We start from the raw sequence: 15,576 nt of genomic DNA, 5'->3' as shown, positions 1-15,576 counted from the left end.
GTTTCATCACGGGATGCGCTTATCCTAAAGCCTTCATCATAATTAATGGCAGCAGCATCCCCTGCTATGGATTGGGCCCATAAGACATTATGCATATGGGCCGTAAGATGCCAACCTCTGTTGGGATAGGCAGCAGAGATTAAGGTTTGCATCCAGTTATCAAAGGTGCACTCTGCTACCTTCTTTCTGGGAGCCTTGGCAGAAGATTTTCCCATAGCCCCATCAAGCTTCTGGAGGGAAAAGATATCCACATAATGGCTGTCTAAAGCCCACTCCCTAAGTTTGTGAGGTAGATGTGATCCAGGAGGGTCTCTGGCCTTTCTTTCCCCAGAGTTGGGCAGGGGCTGGCCCCTGGGCACCGGGCCTGCTGTCAGAGTTGGACCTTCCATGCCTGGGTAACCAGTAAGGCAACTCAGGAACATCTTCCTGCACCCTCTCCAATAAAAACAGCCAGTGTGGACAGTGTCCTCATCTGAGGAAGACTCTCCGGATGACAAGCTGTGCTGAGCGCCCTTTGGATGCTGCGGGCTTGGTCCTGCTTCGAGATGGGTGGACTCCCCCATTCCCACCAGATGGCAGAGGGGCCCTGAGACTGCATGCAGCTCAGCCCTTGCTGGGTCAGATGTTCTACCGCCCTTGGTGCCGCTGCTTGCCCCTGCTCTTAAGGTGCCTGGTGCTGCCTGTGGCCTGGAGAGGCACTCGCCTGGGTTGCCCCCACCACCCATGCTGTTCCCTCCTGCCACTGGCACTCCTTCCCCTGGCTGGGGCTTTTTAGCTCTTTTCCCTGGCATCTCCTGCCCAAGCTCCAAAAAGAGAAAAAGGGGGACCTCTGTAACCACTGGGCCTACTGCAGAAGGCTCCTCATTGTCCTTCCTTGCATGCCGCTCGAGCTTGCACTGCGATCTGCTGGGCACCATCCACCAATTCCCCAATCGTTCCCTGCTGCAAGTCTGCTGCTGATATCTGCTCAATTCAGGCCTCCTTCCATTGCCTACAGGCACTAAGCTAAAAAGCCAGCCGTTTCCCACTACTCCACATGGCCTGATAAACAGCTGCCAGGTGACATGAGAAAGAGAGAAGAGAGAAGCCATCATAGCTTTCACAGAATATGGCAAATAGCAGATGGGGAGGAGTTAGCAGTGACAGATGGAGAAGGAGAAAACCATGGGAAAGCCGTACAAGAATGTGCATGTGCAATCAGCCTTTTTTTTTTCAATCAGTTCATCAGAGATATGATGAATTGTTTGAACACAAATTAACAGTTTAATGAACACTTGATGTGCTGATTGTGATTTGTGCATTGTGAACCGCACTAACAGATGACAAAATGCAAACCAACAGATAACCATCTGAATAAAATGCACACACATGCTCAGCAGATAACTCCATCCAATGATTAAATAAATTATCAGCAGTAACCTACAGAGCAGTACCTACCACACGTCCTTTTTGATAGGGGGGAATTAATATTAATTGGCAGTAACCTAATATGGGTAAAAACATGGATGTATCACCTACTAGATAAGGCTAGAAGTTAAAGTCAGTCTCTAATAACAATCACAGAAATCTAGGTTGTCTAATTTAGCAGAAGGTAGTCCTTAAGGTATCCTGACCCAGGCCATCTGGAGCTTTAACAGTCAGAGCACTTTGAATTAGGCCCAGAACGTAGCTGAGCACCACAGATGGCATAATATTCAGATAGCCTGCTCTTATCAGCACTTTGGAAACCACCAGTTTCAATTTCTGGGCGCTCTTGAAAGTAAAAAAAGTATTACAGTAACCTGGGTTGTCACTAAGGTATCAGTAACTAGAGCCTAGTCCCAGTGGTGGGATTCAAATAATTTAACAACCGGTTCTGGTGGTGGGATTCAAATAATTTAACTGGTTTTTTACAAGCACTATTTTAATAACTAGTTCTGCCAAAGTGGTGCGAACCTGCCTGGTCCCTAAATAAAGGGGAAGGGAAGAACAGAAGTGACATTCCAGCCAAAGTGAGAAAAATGCACTGTTAACCAGCTATTCTAACTAGACATCTAGTTGTAAAAATGTATGAAAGAGAACCCCATGGTTCTTGAGAGGATATAGCACAGACAATCAATGTACCCTTTCCTGGATCTGTTATATTTCTAACAGATTAGGCTTCAGGCTTTTTGTGTGTGTGTGTCTTCATCTAGTCCATCATAAATCAGACACTGGTTCTGCACTGTCACCCTGAGATTTCATGAAAAAGAGAAATGGCTGTCATTCTCAGAGCTAACACTGTAGTCCAAATTTCTGGGTAATTTCATCCAGAAGTATGAAACAGAATTAGACAGTAGAAGAAATTATGGAACCCTGTAATCCCAGGAATCCAGGACCATAGGATGATCTTCTGAGATCTGGTCTTTAGAAAGGTATGGGCCAACTGCAGAATTATGCCTGCCTGCCTCAATTTGACGGGATTCAGAGAGATATAATGATTAGTAATATCAAAAATTACTGAAAGAACCAAACAGGCACTGTTGTGTATCTTCTCATGCAGATTATCTTCCAGGATAACCACTCATCAGTCCTCAACAGATAAACAACTGGGGTGCTGTGTGGTTTCCGGGCTGTATGGCCGTGTTCTAGCAGCATTCTGTCCTGACAGTTCGCCTGCATCTGTGGCTGGCATCTTCAGAGGATCTGATAGTTGGAAAGGAAAGCAACTATCAGATCCTCTGAAGATGCCAGCCACAGATGCAGGTGAAATGTCAGGAGAGAATGCTGCTAGAACACGGCCATACAGCCTGGAAACCACACAGCACCCCAGTGATTCCAGCCGTGAAAGCCTTCAACAAGATAAACAACCTCTGCCAGTTTAGGCAAGACTGCTACCAATCAGAAAGGAGGCAGTACCCCAGCAGGCAGCCAATTTTTTCTTGGACATCCAACACTAGAAACAAAGTCTGAAGAATGTCAGATGATCACAGAAGGAATTATGACAGAGCACAGTGACTTCCCTTCATGGAGCTGCCGCGCCATAAATCTAAGCAAATGTACCAGGGACATACTAATTCCAGTTAGGTCTTTGTTTTGTGATCATTAATTTGCCAAATAACATTTATTTATTAAAATACTTGTGTCCCACCTTTCTTCATGGCTCAAGTTAACAAGTCAAGTTAACAAGTCAAGTTAACTTACAAGTCACAATTTAAAACATACAGAATAAAATAAATCTTCAAACAACCCCCTCCCTCTTGAAAAGATTCTGGCAGTCTGCATCCAATTGAAAGCCTTGGCAAATAATATAGCCCTGTAGAGATTTTGCAGATTTTAACATTGAATTATTGTTTAGGATGCTCTGACATATCAGGCCTCCAAGGAGTTCTGCATTGTTTTTTCCCCCCCAAAGACATTTTATTTGCAGCCTTAAAACATTTTAAATGCATCCTCTTTTCTAGCAGTTCTTTTGGCTGAAACATTTTTAAAAGGCTTCACTTGTATTCTGTCTCTTTAAGATGCCATTGTGTGAGTTCACTCCTTACGTGCAGAAGCTCCTTGCCCTGTTTTTGGAGCATTTCAAAGCATTTTTGAGATCGGGGGGGGGGGGGGCTTAATCTTCACAGCATCAACTACAGAGGACTCAAGGAACTGCAGCCTGAGTCTGTGAAGCATGAAGCACTGATTTGTCCACACACTGAGAAAAAAACAGGGTAAAACAGAAAATGGCAGCCAGGAATCATTTCAAGGGGTTGAGTGTGAACAAAAGGGGGGGGGAGGTTGAAAATGTTTTAGGAGATTTGTGTGGAAAGTTAAGGGACAAACTAGAAGGGATTGTTAAAGTTAAGGGACAAACTAGAAGTGATGGTGGCCATGGGCCCATCCATTTTAAAAGGAGTTGTAGTTCTTTAAAAAATGGCTTCAAGACTGCAATCTGGATTGATCCCCTGGTGCAGAAGTTCCCGGAGCTCTTTTTCAAGCTTCAAAACAGTTTTGTGTTCAGCCTTGAAAATAATAACTCACATATCAATGGTTTTATGCCCAGAATAAATCCTAGAACTAATGGAACTCCATTTATAACAACTACTCTTTGGGATGCTCAGAGGTGTCTAACGTACAGAAAACTATTTATATGGTTTAAGAAAGTCACGTGAGGTTCACACAATAAGACAGCTGCACTCTAAAATACCTGAATCTTTAGAATCTGTTGTGGTAAGACTATCTTCTTTTCTAAAAGGGCTTGGTAAGAATTTTGTAAACTGTATTTTGTCTTTAAATGCAAGATAGGTCGAAGAAGGGATAACATAACATAGAAACATAAAGCTGGACAGGATCTCAAGGGTCATCTAGTCCAACCTACTGCACAACACAGGAAATTAACAACTACACTCCCATACATACATATTCCCCAGTGACCCCTGCTCTACGCCCAGAGGAAGGCAAAAAATCTCCAGGATCCCTGGATAATCTGGCCTGGATAGAAATTCCTTCCTGACCCCAAAGTGGTGATTGGTATTGCTCTGGGCATGTAACAAATGACCTAAAGAGCCAAGCAGTGACTCATCCCTTCCTGCCTTCTTTCTCATGATTTGCCTAAATTCACAGAATCACATGAACGTTTTTAAATTATAATCTATTTTGCATATTCTAGTGTTTTCTGATTATTGTGATTATTATTTTTGTAATATATTCAAGAATTACTACAGCGATTTTAAACAGTATTCTTAGAAGACAGCATTAAGTGATAATTGGCTGGGACACTAGGGCTCATTCCGCACACGCAGAATAATGCACTTTCAAGCTGCTTTCAGGGCCCTTTGAAGCTGTGCGGAATGGCAAAAACAGTTGTGAAAGCAGCTTGAAAGTGCATTATTTTGCGTGTGCGGAATGAGCCAAGGTTTTCACCAAGACCTGGAATAAACAAACTTCTAACTTTTCTTCAGTCAGAAGTCCGATACAATGTATCTATCCCGAATGATCACTAAAGAGACTGATCATTCTTTGTGGTTTAGTGGTTAATGTGTTGTTTTAAGACAGTCACAGATCATTTGTTTCCACTGCCTGTTTTAAGTAATGCCCCCCCGCCCCGTGAGTGTGAGTGACTCCTGTAACAGAGCCTCCTAAAAATCTAGTAGAAATGGTATCTCTCTTCACCTCCCCAGGGATTCCACTCCACATAAGGGGGGGGGGTTACAACAAAAATGTATAATCTCTAGTTGATGTCAGAGGAAGAATTAGCAACAAACGTACAAGAAAAAAATACTGCTAGACAGTAAGGGCCTTTACCATTATAAATGTGCCACTATGAAATCTGAGCAAGCTTTTAGAAACCCAAAGTTCATCCACTGCATGCTATTATTCTATTCACTATAAAGCATTAAGTTGATAATATCATCTACATAGTCCATATCCTCCTTCACACTACCTCTGATGCTTCACATAATTTGGATTTTCTATAGAAAATATTTCTCTGGACTGGATAAAAAATGAGGATTCTGATGGGGTTGTGCAGTTGGAATAGTAAGGCCCAGAGTTCAGTTTCTCTTTAAAAAAAAAATCAATGTGATCATATGGGTAGGATTTTGGTTCTTAGCAAAGGAGGGCAAAGCGTCAGTACAGTTTTATATCTTTAAATACTTTTCGTGATCATTGTGAAATGTGCCTTCTTCAAGGTAACAGCAGAGTGAGAGCCTCTCCGAACGTCATTATAGCTGAGCCAAGTCTGTTTTAATATAATAAGAAAGCAATTAACTTGAATTAAATTCTCCAAGATTGAATTGCTTCATTTTTATTGGAAAGGGATAATTCATTGGAACAGTTTCTTGCATTTCAGGAGGAAAATGGAAACAAAGGCAGAATACTGCTTTATACTTCTCTTTGGGATTTCTATGTTTTCTAAACATAGCCCCACCCCCTTTAATCTGCAATAAGCTTTGTTCAGAAATTCAAGTACCTATGTACCAAAGCACTTGGACAAATCCAAAATTATTCAATCTTAAAATAAACAAGTAAACAAACAATTTTAATGTACCATGGAGAGCATCAGAAAACAGGTATAAAGCTAGGAAGAATTGTTTCTTTGTGTTTTTAGAGAGAGAACTGGAATTTGGTCCAGTAGCTTTCACAAAAAGTAATCCTCATTCAGGATATGAACCAGCACTGTGGCTCCTGCATTACATCACTTGGGAGTTGTTCCCCACCATGTTCTCTTCCTGTCTCCTATTTCAATGATGAATTAACAAATATGAAACGGCGAAAGACTTTAATTATATCAGTGAAATGTACTGCTAGACAGTAAGGGACATATGAGAAGAGATGGTTTACTGAAAGACTTTAATTATATCAGATAGACCACACTGGAGAGACCACTTATAGGTCTTGGAGACAGCAGTGACTACAGTGATGAACACTATCTTCACCACTAGGGCTGCCAAGCCCCTACCAAGAAAGGGGATTCCCAACCTCCAGCTCCTATTTCCTATCAATGCTGCAGAAGAAGGGAGGAAATATTTTTAAATAAAAAGTCATTGGGCAATGGCATGACACCACTTCAAGGAAAAATCCAGAAATGATGTCAGTCTTCCCTAGGAAACTCTATGGTTTTATTATTGCTGACAGTGTTTATGGATACCCACCCCATGTCTTTGCCAGTTGCTAGGCTATGCCCGGCCATGGTATCCACCACAGCTGTATCAGCTGGATCTGATCCTGGTAGTCTACAATCTGTTAATACGTAGATTTGACTTCCCTTAACATAAATGATTCAGTCAGTCTATGTAACATTCTCTCCTCGATCTTTCTTGAGTAAAATATTTCTCCTCCCAGCTGAGGATCCATGTTAAATGCAGATTTTGTACCAGCAGGATCAACTTGTCAGAGTTTCATGGACAGCTTCAGATTGCACTCCCTAGCCAACATGAACAGGATCCATGAGGTATGTTGGCTGCCACCTGCAAAACAGACACTTGCCCTTCTTGTCTGTTGAAATTTTGCTGTGATAAGAACTTATTTGACTAGCGAGTTTTGCAAGATCTCTGAGGGAGGCAGTGTTGAATATGCTCATGCAGAACTCCTCCCTGCAGAAGGAAGAGCTGACTAATTACAAGCCAGCATCATATCTATCTTTCTGGGGCAAGGGATTTAACTGGGTGGTGGTAGAGCCACTCCAGGCATTCCTGAATGACATTTCTGTCCTTGACCTATTCACTCTGGCCTTAGGCATGGTTTGGGTGTATATTCACTCTGGTGGATCATCTCCACTTACAGATGGATAAGGGTATCTTTTCTTTGTTGATTTTGTTAGAACTTGTATGATATGGTAACTCTTTTTTATTACATCCACTAGGAAAAAAATGACTTGAAGCCAACAGGATAAGTTCTGTGATAGTTTCAGTCTAAGTCCCAAAAAGTTTCCCTCAAAAAGTCTGAAACATATGCCTGGAATCTTAAATATGGTATCATTCATGGTGCTGTGCTCTCCACTACACTTTGCCTTATTTATGACAAGCTACTCAATATTGCTGTTCAGAGGATTAAGAGTTGAGTGTCAACAATATGCTGGTGGTACCCAGTTTTATTTTTCGCCAATTAAGCGCCCCAGATTGTCCCAAATCATGGCCTGGATACTCTGGTCAAATGGATGGGGAGAACAAGCTGGAACTGAATCCAAAGAAGAAGGAGTTGATTCCATTTGAAAACGGTATAAGGCTTTTCTTGATCAGATCAAAAGCTTCACAGTGCAATCCTTAAAAAAATTACTCCCTTCTAACTGCATTGATTTTAGTTGACATAGAAGGGAATAACTCTGCTTCAAACTGCCCAGTTAAGATGCCTTTTTACCAGGAGTCCTTGGCAATATTTTGTACACAAAAATGGGTGTGGGATAATCAGAGAAGAGATAAGACACCCAAGGAACTTATCTTTTTTCCACAGGAAGCTTTGCTCATACTTGGGAAATTTTGCCTCAAGGTTTTTTCTGGGTTTTGGTGGTTCCCATAATACCTTCTCATTTCCATTACAACCTTTTAAAGTTTTGCTCATTAAGAGCAAGATTGCAGTCAGGTTGATACCCTTTACAAAGTGGTTACTATCTCTCACTCTCCTTCACTCATCCAAATTGGACCCTCCACAGGACCTTCAGACCCCAGTCCAGATCAGTTACTCAATGTTCCTTTCTAGGCAACTGGAAATAAGGAAGCACAGGTAGGCTTATTCCGCACATGCAGAATAATGCACTTTCAAACTGCTTTCAGTGCTCTTTAAAGCTGTGCAGAATAGCAAAATCCACTTGCAAACAGTTGTGAAAGTGGTTTGAAAATGCATTATTTTGCGTGTGCGGAAGGGGCTGTAGAGAGGATAACTTTGCTTCTTAGAAAAAAACTGAAAGCATTGGTAATGCTCAATAACTGTAGGGTGAGAACTAAAAAATGACATTGCTGGGCCTCCTTCCTCCAAAGAATGGTTCATCAGCTAGGGAACCTTTGGATCCAACCACATATCTAATAAAGTTGTCAACCCATTAAATTGTTTTAGCTAATTAATTATCAGCCTTAAAGCTTATTAGCTGATTGATTACATTTAAATAAATGCACAAATTACCCAAACCTTTACTGTACAGGCCTTTTTAAAATATTGAAATAAGTTCTTCAAATATAAACAAGTACAACCTTTAAATCTTATTTCCAGCTTTTAAAATTGGCCTGTCCAATTAATCAACTAATGCTTTGGTTGATTAATCTAATGACTGCAGCTTGAAGTTCAGTTATGATTGTTCCTAGATCAGCTCTTTTAGAAATAGATAAAAGATAATTCACTGCTTGGAATTTTTTTTGTAGACTGGCTTTTAAAAATTCTAACACGTAGAAAATTTAAAAGGGAACCTAGGACCATTTGAAAATCAATAGGCCAATTCCGGCTGTATTACCGCTCATTTTATGTGCACATTCTATAATCATCACCTAAAACTTTGATGTAACATCATTTTTATAATCTAAAATGTAATTTATGTTTCTTATCTGAGATGATCCACAGGAAAAAAAGAATGATGACTATCGCCATTATTTTTGATACCCATGAAATACTTCAGCTGTAAAAAGTGAGGGCTGTTTTGTTCCTACTAAGCTGATAGGGCTTTCAGTGAATAATATGTAATTATGCAAATCTGCACCCTCAGAACAACAGAAGAACTTCCCTGTATCAGCCATATGATTCATGTATCATGAAAGGTCACTCAGTAGTTTGATGGAATCTGCAGTGAAACCTATGTGCTTAAAGACTGTCATACAATTGTATGTAAGAACCTTTGGTTAAATTACGCTTGGTTAAAAAAATTAGCATCTTCTGTGTTAACGTCTGATTACATGTTTTGCTGATAAACTGCAAAGAAAAGAGGGTGCTGAAATATAATCTGCCATTAGTATCATATCAAAGCGACCTTATTCATCTCAGTGAAATAGATGCTGCAAAATAGTTTTAGAGTGCAGTCACAAGAACTGTTAGGTGTGCTTAGAATCGATTGAAAACTGTTTGTAAGTCAAAGACAAAAATTTATAACCCAGTGAATTTAGAAGGACCTGGATGCATTGCCAATTGTCAGTGAGTTGTTCTTTTAGAGCACGAATCACTGATTCTTAACATTTATGCATGAGCTATTAAAAACATTCACATTTTTTGGAATTCAATATATAATTGTCCTTTCTTTTTCTGGTAAGATGTCTGGGCCTTCAACAGCCTTATCTGAGGCAGGGATGTAATAGCTAAATGATAAGAAGCCTCTTTGCAAGCTAAAAGCTCATGAGAAAGTTTATATCATTAAACAATAGAAAGTGAAAACAATAAGCAAAAAAAGGAATAAAAACAACAGCATAAAAAGTAAAATGGCACTGCACAAATCAAAGCAATGTACACAAGCCACAGCTGATCTGGGCAAACAATTAGTAAGTGAAAAACAGAGCAATCAAACTTAATAGAAAAGCAGAGCAGGTGTAAATAACTATGACAGATATTGCAAGGTCAACCATCAACAATTCATCAAAACATTTTTGCCATCAGCTGCCTTTTTTTGCCATCAGTGTCCCATTATCTATATCAGCAAGCATCTTGCCACTTCATTATGCACTGCAGGAGCTTCAAATCAATCTTCAGCATCATCCCCACATACAGCATAACCAGACTTCAACCAAGAATTTCCTAGTTCATATGGTTGAAATATGGATTTACATGGGGATTTCTGTATTTCAAACCAACATTTTCCAAGTTCTTCATATCACTGTAAATCAAATATGAGCAGTATTGTATAGTGGTTAGCATGTTTGGGAAACCCAGGATCAAGTCCCTTTTGTGCCACAAAGCGTCATTGGGTTACCATCGGCCAATCACACAATCTCAGCTTAGCCTGTTAACAGTGTTGTTTTGACGGTAAAATGGGGAAAGCCGAGTCAATGAGAAGATATGGGAGAAGAGATTACAAAGAATGAACTTACTGCTATTTGTTTGATAAAATTATGAAGAAAATACAGGGGGGGAGGGAAAATGGGAAAATGTATTTTTTGAAAAAGAATGAAGAAGAGTATTAATATAAAATGGAATATTCAAATGATACAATATTTTTTTAAAAAAATGGGAAAAGTGCAACCGCCCTGAGCTCCTTGCAGGAAGATTGGGATAAAAATGTACTAGAGAGAAAAAATTTCTTGGACTTGGATAATACTTTTATAAACTGACATTTTATTTTCATTGCCATTGAAATGTCATATTTCATAACCTGAGTTCCTGTATTTTTCTGGTCTCCATTTGATCTACTTGCTTAATACAATTTAATAATGGTCGTTTATTGACCTCCTCAAATGCCACAGCACAGAACTTTCCTGTATTCAAATGATTGTTACAATAACATGATTTAACAAGAAGTCCAGGACTTTTTTTGCTGAAGAGTAAAGTAAAACTAATTTAGCAGTTCACAAGTAGAGGTTGCCCTTAGAACGAAATATCATGGAGTGCCATGCTAAAGTTATTACACTGACAAAAGACATGAACGCTGATGTCACTGGTGTGGTCAAGAAATATGAAAAGCTGTCAAACTGCAATGAAACAAGAAAAGCTGCAACCTTTTCTGAAGACAAAATAAGAGTGACATTTTTCACATATAAGGCTTCTACAAAAAATTGCTAAAATATTGCCTCCTCTGTACTATGAACATGTAGCCACATTTCCATTCTATTAATGACAGAATACTGTGCAATTACTTTCAAGACATTCAGAAACATTCTACAATGAAAGGAAAACATAGTTAAATTAAAAAGTTATTGTTATATAAAAAGTATTTCCATACACTGCATCTCACCATTGGGTTGTCTGGTTCAACCATGGCCTTCCAGATTGGCAATGGATCTCCAAGGATCCAGCAGAGTCTTATCCTAAACTTGCCAGATTTCCAGAACATGACCAATCAGGGACACAGAGACAGCCATAAGAATAGATGCTTGTCATATAAACGAATGTAATGGTGTGTATGCACACCTTAATTTGTGTGTGTGTGTGGGGGGGGGGGGGTTGTGTTACTTAAGCTGAGAGCAATACTGTAACACAGACCATGGCATCCATTTACACCTTTCTTGGTGCCCATAAAGTGTTTTAGAAAGTGGTTGGGACAAAGTGGGATTTCTGTCCAGCAAGCCTTCTGATCCATGTGGAGGCGCCTCTGCAAGCCACAGCAGCTCCAGCACCACCTGCACAGAAGCATGCAAATGGTCCCGGGGCTGCACCGGGATCATTTGTCCCAGTGTGCAGTCGCTTCTCTGGCCTGTGCGGAATGGACTCATGTTGTAAATTCCCTGCATTGTGCAGTGGGTTGCACTAGATGACCCTTAAGATTCCTTTCAGCTCTATGTTCTATGTTTTTTTCAATATTTGTGCAGTTCCTTTCTCCAAGAATTTACATCTTTGTTCTGTTCCAAATTCTCAAATTAAAGAATGTTAATGTGAATATTACTTGACTTCCTCAAAAATGCCAGAACATTATTTTCTTGGCATCCCTCTGTTATAAAATGTTCATCAACATGTTTGGGAGGAAATTGACATTGCTTTTTCTTGGGCCTTGTGTGTGTGTGTGTGTGTGTGTGTGTGTGTGTGTGTGTGTGTGTGTGTGTGTGTGTGTGAGAGAGAGAGAGAGAGAGAGAGAGAGAGAGAGAGAGAGAGAGAGATCCTGCTGTTCAGAAGCATGGTTTCCCTGAGGAAAGGCTAGATCTTGTAACAGAAATATCTTTGAATCTTTCAGATAGCCAGTCCACAGGGAAAGGTTTAAGAAAGGATCAAAGCTTGTCCTTTCAGCTTGAATTATTCCATTATAGCCGAATGTGACATAATTACAAAAGATGCTGGATGTGGAATCTCATCAGGATTATCTGACACTCATCTTTGTTGAAAAAGTCTCCCCAGCTGTTGCTCTGATAGCACAAATGTGACAGGAGTGTGGAGCACAAATGTACTTCTAAGTGACCACTGCTTTGGGGGTCACCTTCAGTTCCCTGGGCCATTTTGCAACTTGCCAGTTAGTTACCACAAAGATCAACATTGTCTCGCTTCAAGAGATGGAGAAAAATGCGCCGTTTCTCCCGTGAATAGCAATTAGCTGCTTTCAAAGGACAAAAGCTTTGGTAGCGTCCGTGGTTCTTGCTAAAACTGGGATATTTAGCTGTCAAAAGGAAACATACCTGCACTTCAAAAAAAAGATCTTTCACTAATGTTGTGCCCCAATGAGCACAACCGTTATGAAGTCTTTTCTGCACAAACCCCACCAAAATGATTTTTACCCAAGAACTTTGTGCTGGATTATGCACTTCTTTTTTGACCATTTATTTGAGGGAGAGAGCTGGGACACAACCATCACTGAGTTTACTGGGACTAGCAAGGGAACAAAACATGTTTCCTGTAATGAATGATGAGAGAGATTAAGAAAAATATTTTAATTGGCCAACTGCTCATAATTTAACTGGGCAAAATCAAAAATTTTGCATGCTTTGTCATTCTTATCTCTACTTTGTCATTCTTATCTCTACTGGCTTCAAATGTTAAAGACAATTGAAGGTATCACAAGAACCAATATGGTGTAGTGGTTAAAAGAGTTGGGCTAGTACCAGCAAAATCAAGGTTTGAATCCCTACTTGCTGAGGAACTTGGGCCGGTCACATACTCTCAACCAACAGGGTTGTTGTAAAGATAAAAACTGAAGAGAAGAACACATCGTCAGCTGCTTTTGGTCCCCATTAGGAAAAAAGGGGAGGTACACATGAAGTAAATAAAATAAATTAAAATAAATTAAAGATACTACAGAATATTCCAAGTTGATCCTGCATCTTCTGGGTTACCTATAGGAATAATCCTAGATAGGGCTACTCAGATATAAATCCCATTTAATTCAATGGAACTTATTCTCAAGAAAATATTCTGAGGCTCTTGTCCTATATGTATCCTATATTCTCTTACCCTTAACCTATATCACCAAGTAGATACAGTGATATAGATATAGTGCTGCACTTGGTAACAGCAGAAAAAATGTCTTCGATTACCAGGAGTTCAAGTCTCTCATACACCCCGTCTTCCAAGCATCATATGATTTGGGAGACTTTGTTGAATAGAGAAGACGGATAGTGGGGAATATATATATAGTCAAAAACTGAATTTTGCATGCTGAATTTTTCTCACAACTTAAACCCACTCTTTGGATTTAAAAACATTATGAAAGTTCATATTGGAAATGCAAGCAATAAAATTCCCTGCATAGAATCAAAAGGGATAGAGGAGGATTTGCTGGGACGAAGAATTGTACATAATTTTGTAACACATGCACACATAATTTTGTAACACATGCACACACACTACACCAATGATAGCAGCTCGGTTGTTGCAACGACAACATCAAACACCCAGTGCTGAATAATTACCCAAGCCAGAGAAATTGGTGGCTTGTAAAAAAAAAACTTTATTTTCCTTCCCTTGTCATGGATTACATTCCCTTCATACATTATTAATGAAGTTAAACTACTAGTAGCATGCCAAATGTGCGGCGTTGGAGATTTGTGCCTAATCCAGCACAAAACAGGCCCAGTCACATAATGATAGAAAAAAAAGAACAAATGTCAACAGTTTCACATTGGGACTAGATTAAGCAGACCATACTGACTGATTTCTTACATGAGGATTAGCTCTCTTTTAAGGCTGGGCAAAGGAAGGACACACTTCTATATTATTAAGACCGCCTGCACATGAAAATAAAAATAAAAGCAACCGCTCCAGAAACTCCCTTTCCCTCAAGACACACCATTTATTTAATATTCCTCTAAAACTCTGATTAAGGCAAGAGATGGTACGCACACACACTCAGTGCATCCACTATTATCACATATGCAATTAGAGTTACTCCGCTCAGTGCCATAGATTTAACTGGGATTTGACTCAAGTCCTTTGGAGATCAAATATGATATCTTTTGCAATTGATCAGCAGTTTCGACCTTGCTTAGAATAGCTTGCTGTTTATTTACTGTTTTAACTTCTTCCGATCAGTTGGGATCATCTGGGGGGGGCGGGGAGGGGGGGCTGACAGTGTGCCAATATGGAATAAGTCTTTGCTTACTAAAGTAAATAAGAATTAGCAGTAAATAAATAAATAAAATGCTTTAGCCACGGGACTTTTGCTAATGAAATATGGATTGGCTTTGGAGTGGCTGGAGTTTAGCATTATTACCTGGGTTCAATGTAAGTAGATTCTGATTCAGGACAAATTACCCATTCTGCACAGTCCTGTGACTCATACGTGGCTCTGTCAGATCTTCCAATACAATTCTTCAGCTAAGATTTGCCTAAAGGATGAGAAGAGAGTGTCACCAAGATCTCACACTAGACATGAAATTCTCCTCATTCAAATTTCACCCATATTTTAGAGTTTTGGATTACCTGGGTTTGCTTTTCTGAATTATAACTGGAGCATTAGGAATCCTCTATTGTTGTTTTTGAATTCTGAATTTCATATTTAGCGCTGCGCACACACAGTTACCACTTCTCTCAGCCTTCCAGAGTAAAATAACAAAACGGAGGAAGTCTTGGTTTTTTTATTTCCACATCACAACACATGAGTACAATAAAGCACTACAAGAATGTATACCTCTCCTGGTTCTATGTACAGCAAAATCTTCTTTCTTTCTTTCTTTTTTTTGCAGTGCTTCACTGATGCACAGGAGCAATCATTCGCATTAATTAAGAAACCACACAAAAAGAATCATGATGCAAGCATATGTCTCCAGATGCTCAGGACTGATTTAGATACAGATGTACATTTAAGAAGTCTTACACATCTCATTATCTTTCCTATATTAGATCACTAGCAGGATACCCGTGCTTCACTACAGAGATTATAAAAAATGCCCCCTCCTCTTCCCTCCCCTCCCTTGCATGCCACCCCTCACTCTCTCCCCTTCCCTTGCATGGCAAAAAAACTGAAACTACTGAAAAATACTAAAAATATGAAACATACCTGATAAAATTACCCTTGAAGTTCGAAATGGCATAAATTCATACAAATATACATACTGGAAAAATACTGAAAATATAAAACGTACGGCA

Source organism: Sphaerodactylus townsendi, linkage group LG10 (genome assembly GCF_021028975.2).
Source record: "Sphaerodactylus townsendi isolate TG3544 linkage group LG10, MPM_Stown_v2.3, whole genome shotgun sequence".
NCBI lineage: Eukaryota > Metazoa > Chordata > Lepidosauria > Squamata > Sphaerodactylidae > Sphaerodactylus > Sphaerodactylus townsendi.
The sequence above is the reverse complement of the archived record's forward strand: the minus strand, read 5'-3'. Positions refer to the sequence as shown.